This window comes from Misgurnus anguillicaudatus, chromosome 20 (assembly GCF_027580225.2).
Source record: "Misgurnus anguillicaudatus chromosome 20, ASM2758022v2, whole genome shotgun sequence".
In the NCBI taxonomy this organism is placed as follows: domain Eukaryota; kingdom Metazoa; phylum Chordata; class Actinopteri; order Cypriniformes; family Cobitidae; genus Misgurnus; species Misgurnus anguillicaudatus.
The window spans coordinates 2,619,517-2,645,759 of record NC_073356.2 but is presented as its reverse complement, the minus strand read 5'-3'; the positions used below and the strand labels follow the sequence as shown (position 1 = coordinate 2,645,759).

Here is a 26,243-nt window from a genome sequence, read left to right as displayed (position 1 = left end):
AACTGTGAAGAAAGCTTTAAAGATCACATCATCATTTTACTCTTACACACGGAATCAGATTTTGCTCACTTCAGCAGCTCTCCAGCATAGAAGTAAGCCAATGATGTCCCTCCCTTACACTCCAGGGTGTATGGGGAGTCACATGATCAAACAGTGATGTTGTGCAGTGTTATGGCTTGTTTGACATAATCCTCCCTGAGCTCTATTGATTGAATTCATTCAACTGCATCTGTTGTCCAGTGCTACTGGGAGGGTGGTTTTGCATGATAACCAGGGCCCTGATGGTTTAACAAGTGTTGCAGTGCTATTAAAGAACAGACAGACTCTGCTGTGAAGGGGAACTCACCCTTCAAGCCAGTCTACAAGCTGTAATATATTTTTGTGTTTGTACATTGTGCTTGGATGGTATTTTTAAAGTACCAATTGGAAGTCCTGGGTAAATAAGTAAATCTAATACTACAGTATTATTATTGTGTTTCGGATATTGCCTCATATTCAAAACATATCCTACTGACATTTACCACAATAATATTATGATATATTGGTTTTCATGGGAGTACCAGTGGGGCTGTTGAATGCTTTATTCTGGTTGGTTGGTTGACAAATGTTGCATGGGTGTTGATTATTTTTCGATAAATGCACACCTAACCTAAGGAAAAAACTTGCAATACATGAATACTTTTGTACGGTCAAAGGTTGTTTAGGGTGACAAAGGTCACCAAATTAAAGCAGACACAACAACTTTCAGCAAGAGTCTGGACTTATGTCAAAGTTGTCGGTAGAATTGAAGAGTTTAGTTGCAAAACGAGATAAATCCATTTTTTAAATTTTTTGTCAAAACATGTTTAATATTAAGTTATCAGGTTATTATTTTGTTTTATGGTGCTACTTAGCTGTATTTTATGTTTAAGTTATGAAGGTTTAAATCAAAACAAACCAACTGCAGTTGAATTAAAATTAATTGAAATGCACAACCAAAAAACGTGATTTCTGAATAATTAAAAAAAAATGGTGGTTATCTCGTTTTGCAACGAAACCCTTCAATTGTTTCACAAGACTGAAAATTATTGATTGACAGCCTTTTGACATTAAACATTTTCTTGCTATAGCTCATATCATACCTCTGACATCAACTCCCGCTCAACCCTACAAATCTCTCATTTCAGCATAACTTGCATGATGAGACAAGAGCAATCAAGCATGTTAATAACCCTCTTATCATTATCGTTTAAATAAACGATTTAAATAATCATGCATGCTAGATGACAATATTATTTAGAAGGTGTTATAACTTATACTTGAAAAGAAAATAGTGATTTTTGCTCTGTTCCTTTAATGGCTGCCACTAAAAGCCTTTAATATGCTGATATAATTTAAAATCGTTTACAACCAAAATGTTTACTCTTCTCAGGTTAATATATAAACTTCATCTGGATCAAATCTCTACCCAGAAGAATGTTAATCGAATCACACCCAATACTCCCTGCCTACAAATATGCATACTTTCCTGCTACGCAGTATGCAAAAAGCAGTACGTCAAATGAGTGGGATGTCCGTGGGGAGAGACAAATCATTACCACAATAACGTAAAGCTTCTCAAAGGACACCACACATGCTCCACCCTCTTCACATCAATGCCCGTTTTTCGCGGGACGTCGACACCCATGATGCTTGGAAATCAACAACTCTTTTTTTAAAAGAGATGCAAGTCTGTCAGTGTGAACGCGACACACTGTTAAAAGACAGAACAGCAAAAAAGATCAGATACTACAGGAGTGCGAATGAGAGGTGTTGTAGTAGTATATTCTCACCTCATTTGATTGCAGTCTACATCATTCTTTACTGAAGACAGACAGGATTAATGACACTGATGCCAACGCCTGGTGTTTTATACGCACACACATGCACGTGCACACACACACACGCACACACACACACACACACGCACACACTGTGTTTCTGTGGTATCCCGGGGAAAGCCAAGTCCTAATCTTTCACAGTTGGGTCCTCTCTAACCCTGCCTGCTTATCCCTCAGGATTAAAGTCAGCTTGAGCACACACAGTAGGAGGAGAGAGAGAGAGAGAGAGAGAGAGAGAGAGAGAGAGAGAGAGAGAGAGAGAGAGAGAGAGAGAGACAGCAATCTAATGACCTACATTATAGGGAACACTATGCTACACCTACAAACACAAATGCTTGTAAAGCAGCAAGCACATAGCAACAGAAGAAATGCACTTATTCAAACACACACTCACACACGCACGCACACAATATAGTACAACTCTATTCTGCACTGTAAACTGAGAGCATAGTGAGAGTGAAGGGAGGGAGAGAGAGAGAGAGAGAGAGAGAGAGAGAGAGAGAGAGAGAGAGAGAGAGAGAGAGAGAGAGAGAGAGAGAGAGCATGCAGTATAAAAGCCTTGTCAGATGGATCTTGCTGAGCACACTAGGAACAATATCAGATGACCTGAAACCTAAACGTATTGTCCTCCAGCAGCTCTGGCAACACTGTGAATCACGTCCCCACGGCCCAGAAGCCACAGAGAACAGTGGGGACAAATCAAAGGCATTAAACAAAGACATCAATCAATGTGAATCTAACACACACATGAATGAAAAATAACACCGACTCCTGCAAAACCTCAATCTGACTGCAATAATAATGCAAAAATAAATGTGAGACAGCACGATCTGTCTGCATACGTATGACAGGTTAGTGGTCAATGAGAGATGACCATGAGTAGGACAGCCAATATAACCAGAGTCCATTAATAATGCAAGAACACATTTAATATACTGTACAAATACGGTATTACCTTCATACAGTAGATAGATAGTAGATATATATTAACAGAAGATTTTATTATTATTTTATTCATGGAACAGTTGTACTTTTAAACATTCATCACATTCATAAAGAGCTTGTTGAAAGTAATGTTCATACTCACTTATATACTCACTTATAACCTAAAACATTGCTGTAATACGAGATATCTGTCATCTACTCACGTCATTCAAAGTGTTCAAGTAATCACACACAGACCGTGTCTCTTAAACACATGACCAGCCTGTCCACGTGCCCATGATAAATTCAAGATTAGTCTCAAAAGGTTGCACGCTAAGTTTTAAAACACACGCCTCATTTTCTGAGATACTGTCTCTTTAAATGTAGGCAGATACTGAGCACACACTATTCCTACTTTTACAATCGGTCCCACTGCCTGATGTCTACAACAAACAACACTGAAAGGACATCATGAGCAAACAGAGACATGCTGTAAAGAACGAGAAGGAGAGAGAGCGAGCGAGAGAGAGAGAGAGAGAGAGAAACTATGTACTACAACTCATTGCTTCCCAATCTTTAATCTTATACACCGACACAGCAAAGGCTCAAGCAGATCTTTATCAACACCTGCTCAGAAATGTCATCATTTTAATTCCTATTAAAGTAGTTTACTGCATATCATTTAGCATTATTATTAGATATAAAGATAAAAGTACGTACATTTAGTCCACAACACATTATTTCGAGCTTTCTTTCAAACTCAGGTAAGAGTTCCTAAACACAGTCAGGACAAACAAATACAGACACACTGTATAAACACACACACACACACACACAGAACAGTAAAACACTTAAAGCTTACCATCGCATTCACATGGGACATTTGCAAAGCTCTCCACCTCCCGCCCCGACACCTTACAGAGGTACAGCACTGAGCCTGAAGTGTAAAAAGACCCTTCCTGGTCTAAGTCATGGCTGTGATCCAAACACTGACCCCTGCCCCGCCGGGCCCCGACTGTCACACGGGCAGCCGGCAGCTCTGAGCTCAGCCTGCAGGACTCTGTTACGCAAGGCCTCAGTCTGAGACGCCTGCTGTGCCTCTCTCTCTCGCTCGCTCACTCACTCAGCTCCTCCTACGCCTCACCTCACTGCGCACCATCAACTTCATCAGGTATTCATTCAAAAAAGACACATGCCAGCTGGCCGCATGCCCAGACTACACTGCCGAAGAAAAAGAGAGAGTAAAAAACGAAAAGAACGGGGGAGGGAATAAAGGTAGAAGGGAAATCGTGTGAGGGAGGGGGTCATAAAGCGAGCGACGGAGATTAAACCGGAGAGATATATAGACACAAACTGCTCAGATGAGTAAATATGCCCGGGCGGGACGTGCACTCCTACACACTGCTGACGGTAATAATCGCTTCAGCAGAAACACACACACACACGCTTCCACAGAGAATTCCCAGGATTACACGCTCTATTCAGGTGAGCTCAAGGAAAACACAAGGACAAACTACATCACAGACAGAGATTCATCCAATCAGAGCTCTCTGAACCTGTGCCTAAATAGAAATGAATTTGACATTTATATAGTACAGAAAACAGATCTCTGTTGCTATAGCATCTACTGTAGCTCTCGTGTAAGTGTATAAACTCACCAGCAGGTGGAGGTAGAGAGAGAGAGAGCAGCATACAGCTTAAGGCTAAAGAGTTTGTTTAGATGACCTAGTTAGCTAAGCAGTTTTGATAAATATATATTCTGCTCAGCTGTGGCGAGGATGGCACATCGAAAGTGGACGAAGCAGAAACATCTCACACTTTAAGAACAAGAAGATGAGAGCCTTAACATTTCAGTCCAGATATTGATTGGAGTAACATCTATTTGACTTATAAACCTATGGCTTGTGCTGATTATACAGGACAATCTACTACAGAATGCATTGATTATACACTTCTCTTGAATACTTGATTCTGATTGGTCTGTGATCCCCAATAACAACACCATTTATTCAGATACTGCGAGTCAGCTTGATGGGCAGATGTTTAATGTATCACTCCGCTCTTTTATTCATGCCAACATAAACACAATACCTTACCGCTGCCAAAATATTTCTTCATGTGACAAGTAGTCGTGTAATAGGCAGGATGGTTGACAACCAACAGGTTGTTTTTGCAAATGCTCTTCATCAGGGTTTTAAAATACATCTGCTATTGCAAAGAAAACTAAGATCTAATGCGATCAAGTAATGTCATTCTTGTAGATTTACCTAAATAATAGTTGGTGTATGTGCTGTGTTAATAATGTGTCAAAATGTGATGATATTGGAATCAATGTCAGGCCAGATATTTTCGTGATTACAAAAACACACTACCAAATCAATCTCTGACACCATGAATCAGTCAATTAATAGTGACCAACAACAAAAGAAAGCTTCATGCTGCAATGCATGCTGGGTATCAACATAGTACTTAACTAATCCATGACTCCCAACATGCAATGCAGTTCATCGTTTTATATGAATTAGTTTGATGATTGTCACAATTGTAGAGATTTGTAGGATAAGTAATGATGTGTGAATGTGTCAATTTTGCGAACAATTTTAACAGCAATGAAAGAATCAACCTCATCAATTCATCTCATCTTGCTGCTTTTAATAAAAGCAACAAATTTTAATTGGAAACACATCTTTCTTTCCCAATGCACATATGTTTCTGTACACTGATCACCATAATGTTGGTTTGTTGAAATTTCTATATTTTTTCAATATTAATGGAGGGGGCAAACGTGATATTGATTAAATGGGATTAACCTTGACAAATCAATAGGGATGGGATTTAATTATCCTTACAACCGTGTTTGATTACCATGAAAATTTGCGGTAAATCCTGCAGGCGCAAACATGCAGTGTTGGATGTAACTAGTTACTAAGTAATTAGTTACTGTAATTTAATTACTTTTCCCTTGAAAAAGTAAAGTAAGGGATTACTCTTATTTTTCTTGTAATCTAATTACAGTTACTTCTGAAGTAACTAAATACTATAATACAATAGTGGATATAACATGGTTTTAATTTACAATTCTCATTATTAACTGGTTGATTATTTGCTTTAATATTAATGAGATGTTGGCTGTTTATTAATACTTAATAGCACATATTAATGCCTGATTCTGCAAAACCCTATTCTACGCCCTCCCCATTTCTACCAATATTTAAAATTAATAACTTCTTTAGTATTAATAAGCAGTAGTTGGAGTATATTGAGGCAAAAGTAGTTAATAGTTTGTTAATAGAGAGAATTGGACCCTAAAGTGGGACAGAATAATTGATGTACTTTTATATATTCTTTTTTCGAGCCATTTCAAGCCTATCCTTGTATCATGTACTAATATGAATTAGAAAGTAATTAATAAATAATTAAATACTTTTTGGAGAGAGTAATTTGTAAAGTAATCTAATTACTTCATTGAAGATGTAATTAGTAACTAGTAATTAATTACTTTTTTTGAGTAACTTACCCAACACTGACTGCACACATGCAACATAGTTTTTTTGCACAATAATGCATTTAAGGGATAATGTATTGTATTCATTCATGGTAAACTTATTAGACAGATTTATATATATTTTTAATAGAAATAATTTCAGGGACATGAAATATTAAATAGTGATTTTCAAAAATAAAACTTGTTTTCAGTGTGTGCATCAGTTCTTTTTGAACATTTCCATTTTAACAAAACCATGATAATATTGATAACCGTGATAACTTTGGTCGCTATAATCATGATATGAAATTTTCATACCGTCCTATCCCTACAAAATAAACAATTGTTAACATTGTGGTTGCTTGCTATCTGGGGTTAATCCCCCATTGAAGACGTCCCTACGGGTTGTGTTATGGAAAGTTAAAGCGGTCTGAGGTCGTCACTGCTTCGGGCTGAAGCTCCCTGGACATTACGTATGACGGGCACGCAAGGAGTTCCCTTATTAAATGAGGGAGTGAGTGTTGTTTACAGAACCGTAGTAAAGAAAACAAGCGGCACAGGAAGGTTTGCGGGTTGCCGTCGCAACAAATTATCTATGCTCTCCGTTTCTGGTCCTTTAGGGCAATTCAATTAGTTTCCTTCTGTTTACTCTAAAGCGCGTGCAGTCACCTGAGAGACGAGAAATCAAAACTAAGATTATGACGACAGACAGAAACAGAAAGAAGAGAGATAAAGAGATTTTGACAAACTGAAACAGGTACACGTGTGGATTAGAATATCTTACTTTGGAAGCCGCTAACTACCGAATAACAAAATATTTCCTCAAATTATTCTTCACAGGACACAACGCGTAATAAATGCCTTTAGTTAAGAAGTGATTTCCCAGACAGGATTTAGATTTATCCAAGACAAGGCCTTAGTTATATTAGGATATTTAAATAGTTTTTACAAAAATATGTCAGTACAAGATGTTTATAAATTAAGGCAGTTTAAACATGCATTTTAGTCTGGGACTAGGATAAACCCTGTCTGGAAAACCTTTAAGCGATTTTCATGTTTTGGTACCTCAATACTTTAAAGTAACCTTTTAAACATGCCTGTATTTGTTTTTTCTATCTTACGTATTGAATCAAAATGGTTGCACGTTTTGTGTGATTTTAGAGCAGTGGGTTTGATTTTATGAAATCTCCTATGAAATCTTTTTACAATGAAATATTGTAAAAAATATTTGAAAATGTAAAATGTCTCAAATTCAGCATTACCACCAAGTGTGCCTTATTTTCAAAAATTCAACAGCCCATTATCAATTATTCTTTAATTATTTTGGGTGCAGTTCATTCTTCAACATCTCTGCTTTTGTGCCGTACTAACCTGATGATACTGCATGAAGAGATATCTTGATTATTTTAGTTTTATGTGAACTACATTTAACCCAGTATCTATAGTATCTCTCTTTGTGTTATACATGCATACTCTTTAACTTTCTCACCTCTCTCTAATCATATCTTAAATGATGTGAAACATTTATCCCTGGGCTCTGTATCACTGTTATCTGCCTCTGAACACTAAAAGCCCAACAAGACTCATTAGCCGAATGGATAGACAGATTGGCACGGGGAGAGCAGTCCTACAGATATACCCAACATAACATTACAGAGATGGGATTTAACCCCATACTGTGACCTGAGGAGAAAGCAATGGCCCTGTCCCAAATGGCGCACTTCATGTGGACTTTCGGTCTCGTGGCCTTAAATTGCGCGAGTCCGTAGGGTGTCCCATCTGTCATTTTTACGCTTTGAAGTGTGCTCATCAGCGCCTCCTTTGCCCCCTTGATGCAGCAGGCTTCGCGCACTTTACCAACCCAGAAGTCCTTGCGAAAGAGCAATCAGACCAATTAGAGGAACGGAAAGGAGGAGCTCACACTGACGGGCAACTTCTCTACCTATTTCCGGTGTGACGCTCGAGTCTGTCCCAAAATACGACTCCGTTGCACCCACGTGGACTCGCATTAAGGGCGATTTATAGTCGTGCGTAGGTTCTAGCCTGTGCGTAGCTCTGCGTAGCCTGACGCGCACCTCACAAAAAATTTAACAGCGCGTCAGATATACGCGGACCGCAAGTGCTGTGATTGGTCCACCAGAACCCCTCCCGTCAGGTAAAAAAAACTGCGTCATAGGTATTTCCGTTTGTGACGGTGAAAACAAAGATGGGGCAAGTTGAGGAGTGATTTAACTCAAACTGGATCAAAAGTCACTGTTTATTTACTTCCATCATTGCTGGTCTTCTCAAATTATACACAACAAGTTGCTGTTTCTTCTTCGTTTGTGGGTTAACTTCCTAAGCTTCTTCTTCTTTCACGTTTGTGCTGCTACTGTGGTTACACGCGTGGATACTGCCTACCAGCGGTCGCGCGTGTGTTTGCACGTCGACGCGGACAACGACGCAAAAGTATAAATGAAAACCGACGCAGAACCTACGCCGTCGCTGCTACACCGTAGGACCTACGCACGACTATAACGAGCCCTTTAAGGGTCCCTAAAGTCTGCACTATGTGATGTCATCAAAGTGTGGACTCTGAGGAGGACCACAAGTCCGGAGTGTGCCATTTGGGACAGGACCAATGTCGTTAGATTATGTGCTTTAAACCTTTTTTTTTGAGACCACAAGAGTCAGCCAATCACAAACCTGTTCTGTATTTATGCCCAAGTCTGAGTATGTAAATATAAACAAGGGTGTGTAGGAGGTCTCTTCTCGACCCACTCAGTGTAAAAATACTAACCCTAACCCTAAAAAAATATCAAAACAACTAGCCTGGAAAAGAGGTGAACTTTTTATAATTCAGAAATTGTTTTTATTTGGCCATGGTAGTGTCAAGATTTTTATTTTATTTATATATCATGTATGGTTTGATATGCATTTAGTTCATTTGTATATTTGGATATGTATATGGTTGATGTACAAAAGGCTAAAAAAGTGATGTCATTTAAAGTGCTCCGCCCTCATTTCATGTTTCAACAGAAAATACAGCAACACATGAAAGAATACTACACTTCAAATATTTGCCCTGAAGCTGCTATTTGACTGACAGATGACAACCTATCAAAATAAACAGGCATAGTAATGATCTGCTGTTCAAACAGACGTGACCTTAACATGAGACTTCTAATCCCATCATAAAACACCCAGAGATGATTTGGTTTCAACCTGCAATCATTTTCACATCTCTGCTGGTCTTTAAAGCAAACAGTCAACGGTACTTGGAGTTTTGCCCAAGCAGCATTCAATCCATCTCAATCCCTCCATTCATAAGTGCTCCCAAATCCAGCATGCTGTGGAGTGCGTGTGTGTATGTCTGATGGATTACACTGAAGCAAAGCAGCGCTAAGCCGCTCTATTACTCGATAATCTCACAGGAGTGTGTACACACAAGCCCATGTGCTGACAAACACAGACTATAGATACACACACCTGTGACAAACAAACATGCATACACTCAATAAAGAGACAGGCTGTTTTGACACATCTAATCCATGATAAACCACACCCAGATTTACACACACAAATAGTTATGCCTAAAGAGTGGTAGCTGCAAATACATATGCAAAAAATGCTTTGAACTGACAAATTAACAAATACATGACGGGCAAATAGTGACAGAGACACATTCAGTGCAAAGATGGAAACACAATTGTATGAGACAAAATATATAGAAAAAGTTTCACCCCTAATTTAAGGTAAGAAAGGAAATTCTCCCATCATTTTCAGTGAGGTCTTTTTGAATGACGAATTATTATTAAGTGGCTGAATGACAAAAGGTTCAATGCATGGGTAAGCATTTGTTTCCAGAAACAGTTTTTATTATGCTGGTTAATCTGTAAAGTGATCTCAATATATTTACATCAATATTTATCTTCTGGGAAAGCACAGGACCAAATCGTGTTCATCCAATCATTGCTTTCCAAATCATACCTTTAAATATAGCTGGAAACAGCAAAGATGTGACCAAGCGTCCTTTACCATCTTTAGCCTCAATGGCAGCAATGCACAGTGGATACATTTAATTTAACCCTAATGTTGAAATATATAATAGGTAGCGTGAAACTTACCCAAGCAAAAAGCTAAGTTAAAGCTCCAATCTGTAACTTTATACTCTCTATCAGTCTCTGTTTGAAACCTAAAATTGAGTATTTTTTTTTAACTTAGGTTTAGATGATGGCTGTTTCATGTAAAGGTCACATTCTTTCCGATCCCATTTTTTAAACCCTAGTTAGTGTGTTATGTTGGTGTTAGAGTATAAATAATACCTGTAACATGATAAAGCTCAAAGTTCGCTGCCAGGCGATACATTTTCTTTAACAGAATTCCCCTTTCAAAGCCTACAGCGAACGGCCGGTTTGGACTAAAGCCCTCTACTTCCTGCTTCAATGACATCTCTAGAACAGTTTTTGACAAAACTCCACCCACAGGATTAGTCGCCAGCTAAGCTAACGGCAAGCTAAGCTGCTATCGAATCACAACACACTGAACAAACTACACAATCAGAACTCGATACGTATTTCTGAAGGAGGGACTTCACATAACAAGGAAGACATCAGCACGTTTTGAGGACAGTGAAAACAGCGCTATACAGATAAGTTAATTGTGTAAAAAATACAGTGTTTTTTACACGTGAAACATAAACACGTGTTATATTGCGCACTGTAAACACAATCTTCAGAAACACATAAAGAACGAGACCTTTAAAGTCAACATTATGGTGATCAGTGTTTGTTTTAGCTGGACTCTTGACTCTTAGCTTGTTCGTTTTTTGTCTGCTATAACTTTGTGTGTTTAAGACATGTTTGTTATGCCAGAGAAAAGACAATAGTGCAACTCTGTGGTGGTGGTTAGTACATAATGTCAAACATCATAAAGTTACAGATTGGACCTTTTACCTCTGCTGGGTGTATATATTGTACAGTGTGTTAAATAGTAACACTGAAGGGGTGTTCATTTAACTCTGGGGATTTTGCTGTGCAGCAATTCTGTTGTGTATGCCAAATTTCAGTCCCACAAAAACCTTAAAAGTAGCTTCCTAAATGGGCCTGAAAACACAAGCAGTTATATTTTTTGGAGAAAGCTGCTTTGATAAAATAATATTTTATATTACATTTATTTGAAAGTATTAAACTGCATGTGTCAAGATGACTCACAGTACCCAGATGAGGATGTGATATTAGTTCTGTGGTTATTATCTGGGAATAACAAACCTCTGAATGTCACCACTGACCAATCAGAATCAAGCATTCCACTGCGGGATATAATAAATGCAGATAAGAGAAGTAACAAATAACATCTTCATTTAATGTTTATTAATATAATAAAAAATAATTTGTGATTTTGACCTGAACACTGACAACCACTCTGTCTCACATGATAACACTTCTATCTGAATGCTGCCTCGGGCCTTTAACCAAACAATACATAACAAACACCCTCTTCAATTGTGTGTCCATGAAAACAATGTCTTTACAGGTATGGAAATGTACACACAGCTGGTTGGCTTTACCACTGTGAGAGCTTTCTGCTTCAATGCTCCTCCACACTGTTTAATTTTTATATACATAAGAACTTTACACACACCGCAAACAGCATGCGACAAGCAACACCGTAACCACGAGAAAACTGATGTCTGCATCTGACCCACAGCTGCATCACGCGGTACCCGCTAATACAGAACATCAAATCTCCAATGAACACACAACACAGCATGAAGACCTTTTAAGACATGCAGCGTGATTCATCCACAAAAGTCTTTATGTACCCAAGAGAATAGGACTGCGTAGATTCAGGCACATTATGACAAATTGGGATAACTGGAATTGTGCTCAGGTTTGGCCTTGTTCGACTTTACGGTCCAGACCAAACAAACAGACACAAGGGCCAGTTTGGTTTGGGGACACTGCTGTGACTTTTAACAGACTGACTCATGTTCTGTGCACTTCAAGTTTAGGAGAAAAACCCCAAAAAGCATTTAGACACTTAATTCAAGTGAATGCATTTAAAACAATCAAATCCTTTGTGATGCTAGGTCTCTTCTAAGATTGAATTCATGTCCATCGAGTTCATCACAGTTTTTATTTCTTAACCCCATATGAAGGGTTTTAAATATAGCAACATAATGATGTCACTTTCTGTCAATGCTCAAAATCTCTTTAGCAGTCCGATATTAAATGTGTTCTTAGTTTGTCACACCACAGAAAAATGTGTTATTCACCACCCAGCCAAATTTTATGAACGGCAAATCAATAAAATAAGTAATTAATGTCCACTGTCAGCTCTGAAACCACGCCCACTCGCAATAAAGCTTTCAAATTATGCTACAACCTGATTGTTTTAGGGGTGGGGCCATGCAGGGGCGTCATGCACCAATTTTTTTTAAGGGGGCACAGTGTCAACAGCTCACAGAAATTTGTGTATACACAGACATCAAACGAAATATTATAAAGCTTTCAGTCTTTTCCATGGCACTTACATTTCTAACAATCTGAAAACCCCTGCTTTCATGCAAAAACCTCCAAAATAAAAGTGATGACTAACTTTAATATCAAATACTATTCAATCGGAATAATGACACATTTGCATTTACATCTGAAACGGCATGTTTTATTTAAGTCTTAATGGCTTGTTTAATTGTGTCATTAATGCATTTTGCACAACAACTACATTATCATATAAAATTAATGTAATTTGAAATCCATAAAGTATATAAACAACGAAAATGACATACGCTATAGCCATGTGATTGATTTTAATGTTCGATTTTAAAAAATATGTTTAGATAAAATTATTACAGGAACGGATTTTTGCATTAAATTTTACCTGATATGTGAGCATGTGAGATTCCGCGCCCGCGTGAACTCTGGCAAACTTTGGCGTTGTGCCAAGAAGATGAATCTCTACTAATATAACGTTGAGACGGTCACATTTAAAACCATACATTTTCTACACAGAGGAGGTTAACTGCACATTACCGTACTGGGGTTTGGAAATGTTGTGAGCGTTTCTAACACGTTTTAATTCCTCAGATAGCCAAATGCAGCAGCAAGCCAGCAACAGCAGAGAGCTCGTGAGCGCGCCCAGACGCTGATGACGTCTGCGACTGCGCAGACTGCAGCGCCAGCTGCCGCCAGAATAAAAGTAATGTAACATGATCAAAACACTATCAAAACGGCGAAAATCTCCGAAAAGTGACAAGGATGCAGCACAGAATGTATAATATTGTGCATATTAAACAAATTAAAAGTCAAATAACAGATTAATGGACGCTTATTTGATTTTGAGGTTGGATGCAAAATCCATTGGTTTAAAAAAACAAAGGGGGCAGGTGCCCCCTCAGTTTGAATGGGCATGACGCCTCTGGGGCCATGCACAGTGGCTCTAGTGTGTTATCAAGTCATCGTTTAGCCCCGTCAAAATAATCCTGAACACTGAAATGTGGAAAAACTGTTTAACGGTTTAACTTCACAATTATTTACTAGAAAGTTCTTTGTAATGTGTTTCAGCAATACATTTTCAAAATTTAAAGGCGGAGTCCACGATGTTTGAAAGCCAATGTTGATATTTGAAATCACCTAAACAAACACACCCCTACCCCAATAGAATCTGAACCTTCTGTTGATAGACCCGCCCCACACATACGTAACCCGGCAAGGATGTCGGTTAGTAGACACGCTCCTTACTGCTGATTGGCTGTAAGTGTGTTTTGGTAGTCGGCCCGTCTCCTTTTCCAAAGCGTTTTTCAAACATCGTGGACTCCGCCTTTAAAATGTGTTTAGAAACAATTCTCGGAAATAACTTACACAGACTTTAAGATAACAGGGATGAGATGTTAATCCTAACAATACGTACATGGGACCAAATCTGTGTTGTAGGGGTCTTGTGAATTAATTCTGTTATAAATCACTGACTCGATATTTCATGTATAAAGATTGCATGTACTGGAGTAATCCAGGTTTATTTTAGCTAGAAAACAAAACACTTGTTCTCCAATCATTTGCATTCATGTGGTATTAGATGATCCTGTTTTGTGCCAACAATACATATATAAATATAGGAAGTTGCTATACATCTCAGATGTTGCATTGAGAGTGATTCCCAAAATGACTTTAGCTGGGTTTTCACAGACCGGGTCTCACATTTCATTATATACAACATGTACTCCGTCTGTAGAGATATAAAAAACAACTTGTTGCTTTTGTTTTCAACATTACTTGGAAATTTGTATATACAGTACACATGTATCTTTAGGCTTGTTTGAGATGAGCAAATTCTGCGCTAAATCAATCACCGGTGATCGCTACGAGATGCATGCCAGTTAAAAAAGTGTCTGAGTCATGTCTGACCATCAACCAATGGCTGAATCAAAAAGGGACAAACCTAACCATTGGGTTCTAAGTGAATGTATGGGTTGTTTTAGTCCAAAATGTTGGGTCAAATATGGACATTTTCTACATTAAATTAACCCAAAATTTGGGTTTGTCGTTTTTTTGACACCATTTTTAAGAGTGACTGCACACCTATTGAGTGGCAACATACACCGATCAGCCATAACATTATGACCAACTGTCTAATATTGTGTAGGTCCCCCTTTTGTCACCAAAACAGCCCTGACCTGTTGATGCATGGACTCCACTAGACCTTTCTATCAAAACCAGCATTCACTTTCTCAACAATTTCAGGTACAGTAGCTCCCTATTGAATCTGACCATCAATGAGCCTCGTCCGCCCATGACCCGGTCGCCAGTTCAACAATTTTCCTTCCTTGGACCACTTTTGATAAGTACTGACCACTGCAGATCGGGAACATCCCACAAGAGCGGCAAAGATGCTCTGACCCAATCGTCTAACCATTACAATTTCACCCTTGTCAAAAATGTTTTTCAGCCTTACACGTACCCATTTTCCCTGCTCTTTCAGCATTTTTTCCGACACTTGTCCTCAAAGTTGATGTGTTAGAAGCAGGTAAAATGGGTAAGCGTAACTATACATATAATATAGAAATACACGATGGGTAGAACTGCAGACACTTTTTATTCCAAGCCCATCAAAGCTTCAGTAATGTGCTGAGAGAAACCTTTATGATGATCTATGGATGAATGTGTAAGTAGGAAACTTGGCCTGTCATTCCAACAGTTTAATACAGAAATATAAGAAACAAGCAGACGTGTAATGCGTGTCTGCATGTACAGGCTTCAAAGTGAGAGAGAAAAGCGTCGTCTCCGAGATACATCTTGAGTGAAAATGTAAACGTGTGATTGTGAGGTGCTTTTGTGTTTCGCTAGTAATTTATTTATTCTCTCTCTCTCTTTCTAGAAAGCGTTAAGCTGAGATGGTGGTGTGAAAGGACACAGTCAGAAGTGTAGAGCGAGCGAGCGAGCGAGAGAGAGAGAGACTCAGGCACAATGGAATGTCACTACTACTCCTGCCAAAAACACTTTTCCCATGCACCGGGAAGCCAAGACGTCCCCCCGCAGCCAAGAATAGTGCTGCTGTCTTTGCACACTCACTGAAGTCTCTCTCTCACACACAAACAAGACAAACACAAGACTGTGGCTTTCATAGCACTAAGCCACAACAACCTTCAAGAGTATCATATCATAGTTTTTAGGATGCGCAGCTAAATAAACGGGGAAGTCATCTGGAATGCAAAAGATCACAGGCGACCGACTGAATGCTTTTATAAGCGTACCACGCTTTGATCTTTTAGATAATGACATCACGCCATATCAATGCATTCCAAAACACAAAGACAGGAATTTCATTAAAACGATTCATTTATCCGGGCTTATCTAAGGGTGCACGTATAAAAATATGTCTTCTGAATTTGTGAAGCAAGTACTTCTATGAAATGTCCTGCCGCATTTAAATGAACGCTTAATAAAAACTGGAATGTACAGAATGCATTATGACTTGAGAGATGTTTCTGATAAAAGCCAGCGGCGGGGGTGTGATGATGTATTGCAATGCTTCACCACACACACACACTAAGAGACCAGTGACCTTTTTCTGCTGGAGAGCTTTTACTCTAAAAGCCCATGATTGGTTAAAGGAGCTATTGGCACAGTAGAGCTGTCTGAGAGAGAGAGAGAGAGAGAGAGAGAGAGAGATCAAAAAGTACCCATTTTAAAATGCCTGCACTAATTCTCCTTGAAATGAGCTCATATGAAGCCTTTCACTGGAAACCACACTGAAATTCTGGAATTCAACATGTCCTTTACAAATCAATTTATAAGAATTGATGGGAAGTGAAAACAACTACAGACTACATTTTCAAAAGGAAACTTGTCAGTACAGAACTGCTACAGTAATCCTGTGTGTTTCAGTACACCTGTAACCGTATGAATGATTAAACCCGTGACACCCAGGTGGTCTCCCATTGGCTCATCGGATTAAACTAGTTCTCTTTTCCTAGAGTTGTTTTATATGAAAGTGTGCTTTAATTCTCAGACCCAGCTCTGTTGCTAGGCAGACCTGCATTATTAATCCACCAATCAGGGTTTGAGTTAACGGGTGAGTAGGACACAGCTTGAGCCAGAGTTATTTTTACTATTGTGCCACACATAATGTCATTACACAAGTAGTAAAATGCATTGAAATGAAAGGTCACGGCTATAAAAATGGACACAAGGAGAGAGAGAGTAAAATGACTGAGCTGTAAACAAAAAATGCAGCTGGCAAAACTCAGGTAAGAATTTGATCTCGAAAACTCGGATTAAATCTGGTCAAAGTATGAGACACTAGCCATGTTTCCACCAAAGGCTTTGTTTAGCGCCTCAAAACATTTACTGATATAGCTGATGGAAATGATGCTTATTAGCAATTAAATTTAGCAAATATCAACAAAATGATTTTCCACTTAAATACCATCTAGTTTGGAACCCCTTTTAACGCAAATAATTGTGGTGTCACATTTTCATCATAGATTATATTGCACAGGAGAATCTCAAACGTTGGCTGTTCTGAAATGTTACAGCTGGAGATTTTTGGTTTTGATTTAGCCCGCTGCTCTGTTTACTTTCAGTTATATCTTTACCTAAGCATAAAACCATTCAAACATTTCTGTAAACTGGAATCTTGGCCTAAATATAATTTGGAAAAGTTGTTTTAGCAATAAACTGAAATAGTTTTGAGGTGGTAAGCTGGCAAATTTCAATAAACTCTTTTTTGTAACACAAAAGGTAGATAGAAAATAGGCTTTATGGCCAGCTGCACTACTTCCTGAACTTCAGCCAGCTCCTTGTTTCCTGTCTGCCATTATTGGACAAACTGAATAATCCAGGTGTGTCTGATTATTGTTGTTGTTGTGACTACTGAGGTCAGGCACACCTGGATTAATCAGTATGTCCAATAATGGCAGAGTTTCAGCAGTAACAACATAAACAAGCGACTTTCGTGGTCAACACATAACTTCCGGTAAACTCCGCTAAAAATAAATAACAAACAAAGTACTGTAAAGGTAGTTTATTTATATATCCAGCAAAATAAACAACACACAGATTTTCCCAAAGAAACCAAAACATTTGTTATTTTCAACGAGGTATTTGTTCAAGAGTTCAGTTTAGCAACTACTCTCAGACCATTAAAAAAACTTAAACTGGAAGTAAAGTTCGGCTTGTATCACAGCACGTGCGTCCGATGAAACCGTCTATACACAAAAGTTTGTATAGAAACAGCTCAAGGTCAGATTTCATTGGTGAAAACACCAAAACATATGCAATAATTTGTCTTCCAATTTTGTGATGTCATCATGCAAACCATTTTAATGATAAAAGGCTATTTGGATGAAGACAGACTAGACCAGTGGTCTCCAACATGGTGCCCGCGGGCACCAAGTTGCCCACATGGAATCTGTGAGTTGCCCGCCAAAGCACATTCTATTAATAGTCTTAATTTGAATATTTATTTATAAAAAAAATTGTTTTAGCTCGGCTTCTTTTATGTATGTTAAAGGAATAGTCTACTCATTTTCAATATTAAAATATGTTATTACCTTAACTAAGAATTGTTGATACATCCCTCTATCATCTGTGTGCGTGCACGTAAGCGCTGGAGCGCGCTGCGACGCTTCGATAGCATTTAGCTTAGCCCCATTCATTCAATGGTACCATTTAGATATAAAGTTAGAAGTGACCAAACACATCAACGTTTTTCCTATTTGAGACGAGTGGTTGTACGAGCGGGTTTGGTGGAGCAGGGTGAAACGTGGCGCTTTTCTGGGCGGATTTGGAAGAGGAGCTACGTTTTGTGGCGTGGTGGCACTTTTGGGAGTACTTCGACTCGCCTGAAAAGTCCGCTCCCCTTCTCACTCTCATAATGGGAGAGGGAGGGTGTTACTGCGCCGAGTCGAAGTACTCACAAAAGTGCTATTACACCATAAAATATAGTTCCTCTTTTAAATCCGCTTAGAAAAGCGCTACGTTTTATTTTGTACCACCAAACTTGCTCGTATAACTACTCGTCTTAAATAGGAAAAACGTTGATGTGTTTGGTCACTTCTAACTTTATCTCTAAATGGTAGCATTGAATGAATGGGGCTAAGCTAAATGTTACCGAAGCGTCGCAGCGCGCTCCAGCGCTTACGTGCACGCACACAGATGATAGAGGGATGTATCAACAATTCTTAGTTAAGGTAATAACATATTTTAATATTGAAAATGAGTAGACTATTCCTTTAACATTTTAAACAACGATAAAACATATCAACAAGTAAAATAAAATAAAATCAACAGGTAAAACAAAAAAGTATATAGTAAAGTATATATAAAAAGCAGATTGTTTTATCCATTGTGGTAGCCCTTGCCCACATAAAGGTTGGAGATCCCTGGACTAGACAGCAAATTTTGCAAACTTTTTTTACTTTGTCGATAACAAAATGGTGCAAAACTTGATGGAAACATGGCTACTGTTGAGATATCTTCTGAAAGTCTAGAACAGACACATTACATGTACAGTACACATTTGACACTAAAGCTACTCACAGTGCATTCAATATCTATTCATATTTTTAATCAGTATGTGTGTTTGCTGGGATCCAATCCACGACCTTTGAGCTGCTACGCAATGCTCTCAGACACAGAAAAATACTGGGATCTGTTTCCTAAGATTCATTTACCTCTCTATCTAATTCCAATGCTCTCCATTACACAAACATTAATACCTTACAGCAGTGGTACTTAAACTAGTAAGGGGCATCCCATCGCAACCCCACCCAAAGAAATATAAGCCCCTCTACAATCCGTTTTAAACAAAACATATTAAATGATACAATCAAGTGCTGTTGGTTGGTAGCCTTTTTTAATTTATTAAATAAATGAATGTGTTTTATAAAACAGTGCCTTCATTGTGAATGAGATGTGTAATGTTGTCAATACCTCATTCAGCTCAAGCCTCCAGTGTTTAGTATGTGTTGCAGTCCATTGAGGTGATTACAAAATCCCAACACAGTTTGTAGTCTCAGCGCAGGCCTCCAGCACAGCCTAAGGACACATACAAACACACACACATTACTCACAATACACATCCGGCACATTTCTACCCTTGAATTCCCTCCTCATGCAGCATCGACGAGCAAACGTGATCCACCCAACCCTGAATCAAAACCCCATACAGGTGCGTTTACAGCCTGTCTCTCACAACACAGAACAGACCTCTATGACAACCATCTAACAAGACAAGACAAAGGCAGAGGGTGTGGGTGTATAGTAAGTGTGCTCTTGAAATAAACGCATTCCTCGTTACAGCTGTGCTTAGATCAGTGTCTGGTCCTTAGGACTTGATCCCAGTTCATTCTCAACATCTCCCAACAAAGTTTTTTTTTTTTTAATAGCCACCTGCGGTTTTCCGAATGGCATAAACTGGAAATGGCATCCCATCCTCTTGATTCCAGATGAGCAAATATAAGAGCTGTGTCCCCAGAAATAACTCAACAACACAGACTGCAGTTTGCAGCAAGATAAGAAATCAGCGCATCATTTATCTCTAGGGTCTTACGTGAGAGATAAATACGTGTGAGATAAATACGTGTGAGATAAACCGTTGCCTTTAGAGGATTAGATAGCAGACGTTTATTTTCAAGTGTCATATCCGGTGCTTACAGCACGTGTGTTGCTATAAAAAACAGATTAATATTATTTTGGAACCGGTCAAGGATTCATTTTAATAAGGGTCAATTTTATTTAATACTCCTTTGAAGTATGCACTTCGACCATTTTACTCTGTATTGTTTTGGCAGACATGCTAATAAAGTATCATTGATGACAGAGAGCAGGAGAGAGAGAAATAAGGAGAGAGAGAGAGAGCAGACAGATGGTCCCAGCGGGTGGGTGCAAAAAAACTTGTGACAACAGCCATTAGAATAGATGGTGAGATGTGTGAACATGTGAATGAGGGAGAGATATAAAGACATACTGTAGGCTATATAGACATCTAACATAAGAGATATTTTCACATACTACTGTATGATGTGACCCCACAACACACCAGTTTGCTTTGATTCTTGCTTCTGAATGTACTTTCAGTGTTAAATCATGAAATAAAAACAGCAACATTTCTTAAGCAACATTTCTATCCAACTATGTAATGATAGATTTGTTTTGGCACTTCAGAGCCCAAGGCTTTCACAGTTGTTAATTCGCAGGGTAAAAATCATCAGACACCTTTAAGGATTTTTTCTTTTCTGACAGGAAAATTATTATTAAGTACAGAGCCAGGCAGGTCACCCCTTGGAGAAAAGAAAACAAGACCCGCAAATCCGTGATCACAAATTATTTAACTGTCCCTTAGTTTTACAAATCATGCGCATGGATTAATAAACCGTACACACAAGTTAACAACCCGTGCGCTCAGATTTGTCAACCGTACCCTCAGTTTTTGCAATCCATCCCCACGGTTTTGCAAACTGTACTCATGGATTTGTAGCCCCACCTTCATTTTAGAAATCACTTTGTTGCTTTTATTCATGCTTTCCATGCTTCCTATTCCTATTGGATATTTTCAGGAATTAATAAAGGTTTTGGCTGTGTTAAGCTTCTGTTGTACAGTATGTCCTTGCCTAACAGGAAACACGCTTTACGTTGTACTTAATATTTACGTAATGTTTTAACCAGATGCTACTTTCATTTGTGCATATAAACATAGCATGCAATTTTAAATCGTTATTTATTAATAACATATTAACCAAATTAGTCTTTAAATAATTATATAAAATTGCATAACTATGTAAAATTGCATTCAGCTACAAGAACAAATGAAAAAAAGTTGACAGTTACGTCATTCAAGTCTCTTTCTTTGTGTTTTTTTAAAGAAAATTTAAGAAATTCTCCATTTAACAAATGAAGTTAAAACGCATTGTGTTATTTACTACAGAGCTGTTGTTGTGCTTGTGAACTACATATTTCTAAAATGAGGGAGGGTCTACATATCCGTGATTTCAATTTGGAAAACCGTGGAGACGGTATGTTAACTCATGTGGGGATGTCACGGTAATGAAATTTGGCTGACGGTTAATTGTCTAATAAATTGTGACAATTATGACAATTTTAGGACTTTGGCGATTAATTCTCATACTTGTTTTTGTTTGTTCATGGAATAATTTTCACACATTGATTTGATTATTTAAATTACATTTTTTGCAAGGTTTACCTGGCAGTAAATATTAATAATATTAATAAAAGTAATTATTTAATGAATATATCTTTCAAAAACTGAAAATTCTTCATAAGAAATAAACACAATAAAGTGTCTGAAAAATAACAGAAAATAAAAATGCAATAAAAATAAACGGAGTATTCCAGAACAGACCTTAAATAGTAGCCAATCATAATTAGGTCATATTAGTGCTGGGCCACATGTCTGTAGTGCCATCAATTTCTTACAGATCCTTAAGAATAGCATTCTTTAAAATTTTGCAGCATTTCTTTAAATGCTGTTTTTTTCCACTGTATTGAATGGCTTTGCAATGTTTCGCATTACACTGTCAGTTAAGGAGCGCCACCAGATACGGTCTCATTTAAACAGGCGCTGCAGCTCCCCCTTGTGTTTTTTAAAGAGATGTGCAATCATTGCGGTGATCTGAAATCATTGCGATGAGGTCAAACAATTGCGATGAGACGATTATTTCATGATTGTGACAGCCCTATGTGTATGGTTTATTAATCCATGTGCATGATTTGAAAACAAAGGAAACTGTTTAATAAGCTGCGAGTACGGTTTATAAACTGATGGGATGAATTACAAAACAGTGATCACGGATTTGAGGTTCTTGTTTTCTTTTCTCTGAGGGATGACCTCGGTAATTAAGCAATAATATCAAAGCAACCAGAAAATCCAGACAATTCCTTTATTATGATATTCCCACCCTGTATTTTTTCCACTAAATAAATCTATCATATTTTACTCAACATATATCATATTATGGAAGTGAAATGCATTTGTGAATAACGCTTAAAGTTTATAAACAATTTTTGGGTAAGTAACCTATCCGTAAGTTTCTATCCGCTCAAGTCATGATGCAAGCAATAACATTTTGTGGTGGAAGTCTTCACTCACTTTACTGTATATGAGACTACAATCTCAACAGTTATTTATGAGCACTATATTTATTCATATAGAAATGGCATATTGATCTGATTTACACAGTTGTGCTGGAAAGCCCCACCCACTCGCAGATGCCATGAAACTCTACATTACATTTCAAATACGTTGTGAAGGATGTTTCATGACACCTTTCACTGTGTTAAATGTAACCTTTGTGCTTAACTGAAAGCATACCTAAAGACAAACAGACTGTAACATTTGACTTACACAGTAAATGACCATTTAGGGATAATACTCTGTAGTAGAAATAAATCATAATCTGATTTTAACCGCGAGTTTCTACTCCACACCTCAGATGAGCTACAGAGCCGAGGTGTGAACGATGAAACCCTGAGCATATCTGTGTTACTACTACAGTCACTCACATTATTATTACACCGGCTGATCTTTATCAATAGGTAACCAAGCGTGATACCAATTCCAATGAATCTTTTCCCAGAAATCTGAGGTTAAAACACAATCTCATGCCAGCTTGTATGTATCAGGTGGCATGTCAGTTGTTTTACTGTAAACATTTTTTTCATTAAACAAACAATAAATAAAAGTGTACTGCTGCTTTAACTCTTCTTTTTTATTTATCTCCTTATATTTGTTGATGTATGACTGTAGCTCAAACCACAAGTAATGGCTCAGCCTTTTATAAACCGCACGCTTCACACTTCAAGTATTATTTTGACATTTCCCTGAAAGTCACTTCTGTAAATTTACTATCAGCTTTGAGAGGTCAAGCTGAGTCAGTTTCTGTGTTGGGTAAACAAGATGCAAGGATAACTCAGGTCAGTGTTAAGGTGAATGGCGTATACATAAAACTATATAACAAACATATAATAACAACTATACAGTATATAAATTATACATTTGGCCTACAATAATACAATGTGCAGCAACTGCATGAAACAAAAGTAAAGCACATCAATAGCATCATCACTGTCATCATCATCTTCACACACTGTGACATGACATAACAAACACCTCCGGCCACCAATCTTGAGGGTCTACAAAGCTTTTAAAGACCAACAATTCACAGCCATAACAGAAACACCCATCTAAACACTTTTCTCAGTTTTGCTTGATTTTTGCCCTGGTAGATTTGACATTAAATTGCTGTATCTTACTCACCAGATCTTAGTCATACAGTAGTTCAGATCACATGATGACAGGGTTTCTCTGCTCACAACACAAAACAACTATCTGTGGTTAACACTTCTGGAAATAAAGGTTTTTACTGTGGACTTTATTATTGCTGCTCACAGAGGAAACGCTTTTGATTAAGTATTAAACATACAGTAGCTCCTCCCACACTGACATGAATGACACTCATGTGCTATTGTATTTTCTAAAAGAGGAGATTGGTAAATAAAATCATTTTGACTGACCCGGAGAAATCGGTAAAGTTGATCCCTAGTAACCACATAGCAACACCTTTCTTCCACTAGTCGGCCATGTTTGCAACGACTCCGAGCAGTTATTTCAGTCATGCAAGACTAAAATCCTAAAAAACATCCACATTCGGCGTTTGCCTGGCGTTTTCAGCCATGTTTAAAGGCTTTGGTGTACACACCCCCTTATAGTAGTGCTCAGTCTTGTTTTATTCATTATCTTTGCTTTCAGATTTTACAACATCCTAACATCATGACGGCGAGTTATACACGGGCAACAACCAATAATATTATTGACCAAAATGTAAAACTTTAGGTATTTATTTCTATTGTAAAAAGAAAAAGGCATTTTCACTAGAATGGGAGGAAAGATCAATTCATACAGTATTATGACATCAATGACAGAAACACAACTGTATATCATATTATACACAGACACGCATGCAAACACATCTCATATATTACAACAAGTACCTGTTCGTTGTTCCTAAAACAAATGTATATTCTCAGCGTCTGCTCCGTAAAGTGCATTGCACAGTTGAATTTGTAAAATCTCATTTGTATGTTTTAGTAGGTTCTGCTTTCGCCCCTGTGACACTTGGGTTTAAGGATGGGGCTTCATTGTTCCTCTTATCTACTGTAATAATCATGTTTCACTTGGTATAAATGTGCAACTTCATAAAATAGTTATAAATCGCCATGAGATGTTTTCTTTAATAATCGCTCTATATTTCTCCCATTTTTAATCTGAGCAAACCCCATGCAATAAAGTTTCTAATAAAGTTATAAGACAACTGCGTGGTGCTAGTTTTAAAGTACTCCATAAAACACATTTTAACACATTTTGTGTTTGCTGGGTCCTAGCGTAAGAATATCCTCTTTCAAACTGACAGATTTTACTATTACTACCACTAACTCTCTTAAGCTTTCTGTTCCCTAAAAACATGCCTTAAAGCTCCATTAAGCAATCGCTGCACATCACTGCTAAATGAAGAAAACGAAAACAAGCTAAGGTTCTGTGTGACATCACTTCCTGTCTCTTGCACAGATCGGAAGCTATTTCATTTTGATTCGCTTTAAGATTGATTCACGCACAAATGCCTCATACGGTGATCGTGATCTTTAATCTGCAAATGTAAGAGTCATCTAAAACCATCTCTCTTCACATCAGATCAAAGCAAACCAGGTGGAGCAGCTCAAAGGAATTCAGCATCAGGTATGTGTGTTTGTGCATTGTCCTGCAGTGAGCATGCTCAGTGTCTCGATTCATTCAAGGTCACTGAGAGAGAGAGAGAGAGATGATGATGACATCATTACTACACCAGCTCTGAGTGATCAATAGACAAAGAGCAGTGAGTTCATCTCAAGCAACACCAGATGGCTGGAGCCGCCCGATGAGAAAGAATGTGCACGTCTGTTTTTCAAACACACAACACATCCCCAAAACACCTACAAACTGAAGCATCCACAGCGATGGGAATTTCCCTCACATTCACAGTGAAGCCGGATGACACTGTTGTGTTTATATCGGATCTTCAGTGTTTAAGAGCCGTGCAGCGAGTCCCTGTCTTTTTAATGAGGAGAAATGGCCGTAGTGTTTAGAGACGCTCCCCGTTTCCACAGTTATATTACAGTCGACTCCTTCCGTCATTTAATATAATGAGACAGGACTAACTTATTCAACCACAGAAAAACAATATTTATACATTTACCAGTGACTCATACTGGATGACGGGCATTAACTTATACTAGCTTATTTCTATGATTTCTTACAGCTGCATTCTTTTAGTTAACAGTTTATAAATGTTAAAAAAAATGTTTCTGTAGCTCAATTGGTAGATCACTGCATCTGCAGTGCAAATGTTGTTGGTTCGATTTCCCAAAGAACAGACGCACGCACAATAGCATATGTATGTAGTTCTGTTTGGTGATGCTAGGGTCACAGAAATGATAAACTTTATC

General features: G+C 38.1%; 1 protein-coding gene across 3 annotated transcripts in view; it reads right to left on the bottom strand.

Annotated features, from left to right (window-relative positions):
* The window catches only part of atxn1a (ataxin 1a), a 91,969-nt gene that overhangs the window by 10,547 nt on the left and 55,179 nt on the right, over positions 1 to 26,243 (bottom strand). For 2 of the 3 annotated variants that reach the window (XM_055219047.2, XM_055219049.2), the window contains one exon: positions 19,680 to 19,784. The gene's annotated coding sequence lies outside the window, so the exon portion shown is untranslated. Of the gene's footprint in view, positions 1 to 3,645; positions 3,912 to 19,679; positions 19,785 to 26,243 lie in introns of those variants that run through there. The other variant, XM_055219048.2, reaches the window with a different exon arrangement.